This window comes from Vombatus ursinus, unplaced genomic scaffold, assembly GCF_900497805.2.
Source record: "Vombatus ursinus unplaced genomic scaffold, bare-nosed wombat genome assembly UNPS02013101.1, whole genome shotgun sequence".
NCBI classification, from domain to species: domain Eukaryota; kingdom Metazoa; phylum Chordata; class Mammalia; order Diprotodontia; family Vombatidae; genus Vombatus; species Vombatus ursinus.
The window spans coordinates 15,177-19,677 of NW_020952879.1; the positions used below are offsets into that span (position 1 = coordinate 15,177).

At 38.2% G+C, this 4,501-nt stretch overlaps 1 pseudogene; it reads left to right on the plus strand.

Moving 5' to 3' along the window:
* Window positions 1-350: 350 nt before the first annotated feature.
* Window positions 351-728, plus strand: LOC114040413 (annotated as a pseudogene).
* Window positions 729-4,501: the final 3,773 nt, after the last annotated feature.

The following is a 4,501-nucleotide window of genomic DNA, read 5'->3' on the forward strand; positions in this document are numbered from 1 at the left end:
CTCATTTTCCTTTTAATGGCCGCAGTGTTTCCTATAAGTAGGTCTTGACTGTGTTTGGTCAGGCATCAGGAAAAACAACATCCACAAAGAAAAGACATTTTTAGACTCAGGAATTATCAGGACTTTCTGTCATTACCAAATTATCCTAACATATCTGCAAATTCATTCTTCCCAACTCCCTATCTCTCCATAAAGAGTTCTTTACATGTACCTGACGGATAATAATATCATCAACTGGTTCAAACTTCATTACCAAAATACTTGTTAAACTGTTAAATAAGAGTTTTCAATATTCTTCTTTACCTACATACAAAACTACAAAGCGGCTTTTTCGGTTCCTGGCTTCCAAAATGCCCAGAAAGAGGAGGAACAACGGGCACGCCAAGAAAGGCCGCGGCCACGTGCTGCCACGTGCAGCCGCTCCACTGCCACGTGCAGCCGCTCCACTGCCACGTGCAGCCCCTCCACTGCACCAACTGCGCCCGCCGTGGGCCCAAGGACGAGGCCATCAAGAAGTTCCTCATCCACAACATCGTGGAAGCCGCGGCCGTCAGGGACATCTGCGAGGCCAGCGTCTTCGACTCCCATGTGCTGCCCAAACTGTATGCGAAACTGCATGACAGTGTGAGCTGCACATCCACAGCAAGGTAGTGAGGAATCCGGCCCAGGAGACCCCAGACCCCCTCCAACGCCTATGTAAAGAGCTATCTGCCCATCAATATTCCTGAACTGATCAGAGGAAAATAAAATGGTTGGTCAAAAAAAACAAAAAAACTACAAAATGACAAATATGAATAAATGTTTTGCAAGGCTTGACTATACTATCCTATATTATGTTACTAGCCTCCATTATTTTGAAATCATCTCCATCCTATCCCTCAAGGGAAAGAGGGATAATTTTCACAAACATGATTATTCTGATGATTACTATTAACATTTCTCGTGTTATAGGCCAGTGGCTCCGAGTTCCTAAAATGTCTTCAAAGTGTCTCTTCCACCCTCCTTTTGGCTCAGTAAATACTTATTTTATGGTCACTCTCAATTGTTCAGAGACAATCAAAGAGAAAAGGTAGACTTCTTATTGTCATCCTTTCCCTATGATCTTGAGATACTTTAAACAACAGGCCAGCCCATGTTTAGTTTATTAATACTATTTCATAATTAAATAACTTTCGTTTTGAAAGATCCAAAATAAAACAAAGCTTCATAGCTAAAATGTTCCAAATCCGTATTTCATCCTTGAAAAATACCTGGTATCTTTCTCTTTGATTTAAAAAATTAGTTTGATTTTTAATATTCAAATCGTGCAACCTTAATGATTATTTCTTAAGTTCAGTTGTGATAAGATCATAGGATCTAAGAGGCCTTAGAAACCATCAAGTCTAACCTCATTTTAAAGATGAAGACAGTGAGGTACAGAGATGTTAGATAACTTACTGTATCATGTACTTTTTACTGCTATGTCTAAAGGGAAATTTCTTAACCAAAAAAAAAAAAAAAGATAGAGGATATAACAAAAGATAAAATAGATATGAAATAGATAATTATTAAATAAAACTGAAAAATTTTTACACTAGCAAAATCAATAACTAGACTAAGAAGGAAAAATATTGACTGGAGAAAACTTTGCATAAAATATGTCTGATAAAGGTTTGGTATCCAAGATATATAGGGAAGTTACACATATTCATAAGTCCTATTGCCATTCTTCAATGAAAAAGTGATCAAAGGTTTTCAAAAGAATTACTATTAACCATATAAATGACTACTCCAAATCATAGAATGAATGATGGAGTAGGGAGAATTATGGCAAGCAGACCAACAAGCTGGCTATTGCAGTACTCCAGGTCTGATGTGATGAGGACCTGAACCTGAATGGCGGCAGAGGAGAGAAGGTAGCACTGTGCAAGACATGTTATGAAGGTAAAATGATATAGTTATGATAAGTGAAGAAGAGGGTAGGGTTTGGGGAAAAGACAATGAGTTCAGTTTTAGACATGCTGCATTTGAATTGCTTCTGAGATATCCAGTTAGAGATGTCCAATAAAGCAGTTACATGACGTGGGACTGAAAATCAAGAGACTGGATATATAGATATGGTAGTTATTTGCATAAAAGTTGATAGGTGAATGAATGCGAATTTGTCATGATTTGTCCCTTGTGAACCCATGATAGCTCTTAAAGATCACCATTTCTTTTTCTATGTGCTTTCAAGTTACATGTTTAATCATTTCTTCTAGATTTTTCCAGGAATTGAGGTCAAATTCATCAGCCGATGTGTTTTTGGTTCCATTTTTTCCCCTCTATTTCTGAAAACTAGGACACCATTTTTCTCTCCCCAATCTTTTGGTAGTCCTTCTATTCTCCACTATTCCTTTAATAGCAGGTCTATGATTTTCTCTAAGTGCTACCAGAATTCTTAAATTTAATTAGTATAGGCCTAGAGACTGCAACTCACTTAGAATTAATCTCTTATTATTTCCTATCATGAAGTCCAATGTCATCTTGATCACATATTATCAGTTTGAAGCTTATTCTACTTACTTTGAGTAGTTCTGTTTTCTTTCTTATCTATTATCATTACACCATCTGTCCCAAGTGGTATGCCCTTTCCCTGTTACTCTTCTTACTCTAAACACACATTAAAATCATTGTTTTTTCCTTGGCATCTGTTTTTTTTTTTTTAACAAACTTAACTTATTCTTCTTCCTACAATAATTCTTATCCTTCTGTGCCACTCTTTTGTATTGTTCCTTGGTTATGTGCCCCTACTTCAGTTTTTTAGAAATGCCATTTTAAAATATGAGAACAAAAAAAAAAAAAGAAAGAAAGAAAAAACTCCCTATACAGAAGTATGTTTCCTTAGAAACAGCTTTTCTTGTCATTGGGATCACCTGAGATAGACAGGATTTTGCTTCTGAAAGCATCCCAATCCCTCCAGTCTTCTTAAATAATCTCCATCCATCCTGGGAATCTCTGCCATCATTGTGGCCCAGTTGGGCTGTTTTGCCACACCTAAACACTGGCAAACAAGAGCAAGAGTGTTCCTGGAACTTGGTTTGAGTGGAGTTGTGCCCACCATGCACTTCACTATTGCAGAAGGCTTTGTCCAGGCCACAACAGTGGGCCAGATGGGTTGGTTCTTTCTCATGGTTGTGATGTATATCACTGGAGATGGGCTATATGCTGCCTGAATCCCTGAGCTTTTTTTTTCCTAGCAAATCTGATAAATAGTTTCAGTCACATCAGATCTTCCATGTCCTGGTGGTGGCAGCAGCTTTTGTCCACTTTTATGGCGATTTCAACCTTCAGGAATTCCATTATGGTCTTGAAGGCAGCTGCACTGATGACTCCCTTCTTTGAGTCCACCCACTACAGGGATTAGAGGAGGAACTTCCCAACTGCTTTTTAAAAACTATATCTTTAAAATGATAATAATAATAATAAATAAAAACTCTATCTTTGCTGAAGCAAAAAGAAGACTTGAGTTGTCTGTTTCTGGAAGAAACCTCTTAGTAAATTCCATACCAACTGAACTTCAGCCCACTCTTAGACCCAATGGGCTATCAACTCTCAATTTCCACATCTAGGACTGGAGGGGATGGCCTGCCTAAGTCATTCCTCTCCTCCTTCAGAACAGCAACCAGTCACTTCATACGGATAGTGTTTTGAAACTCATGTCAAAATTCCCTTCCACCCTCCTTTCTCCAGTCACTTGGAAATAACTAAAGAACTGGGTCTCTTCAGAAATTCTGCTTGTGGAAGAAAATGGTCCCTCATTCCTACTTTGTAACCAGGCTTAGAGTAGTCTTATTATTTTATTTTATTTTTTTTGGCTAGGCAATGGGGTTAAGTGACTTCCCCAGAGTCACAAAGCTAGTTAAATGTCAAGTGTCTGAGGTCACATTTGAACTCAGGTCCTCCTGATTCCAGGGCCAGTGTTCTATCCACTGCACCACCCAGCTGCCCATCTACTCTTTTCACAGCACACTTTTGAAAACAACTATAACTTGGTCCCAACATTCCAGAGCCTAGAGCTACATATACAGCACTAGGAACAAAGCCACCCACTTTTACCAAGCCAACTAATCATTAAAGTGTGTCCAGCCTTCATCTAACTTGTTTTAGTTCCCTCACCATCCCCAGTGGAGTAATGTAAAATTAAAGTTAAAGAAAATACTTAATATTTAATACTAAGCTAAGGGAGTCCTGTTATCATTGCTGTGTATGTCAGTGCAAAATCTATGATTATATAAAGAGGACGTGGTATTTTAGGAGGATTTTACAGCCATTAAAATCTTATTGCCTAGAGCTATCTAATAAAGAGGTCATGGGGGCGGGGATATCCATCCACAGAGTTATGCTTATTATTTCTCTTAATTTCCTGAAATCTCAGTGACTATGCCCAGTCTTCTCTTTCTCCGCTATAACCAATTCTATTTTGCTATGCTCGTGTTTGACTAAGATTCACATAACTTGCATTTCAAAAAGTAAATTCACT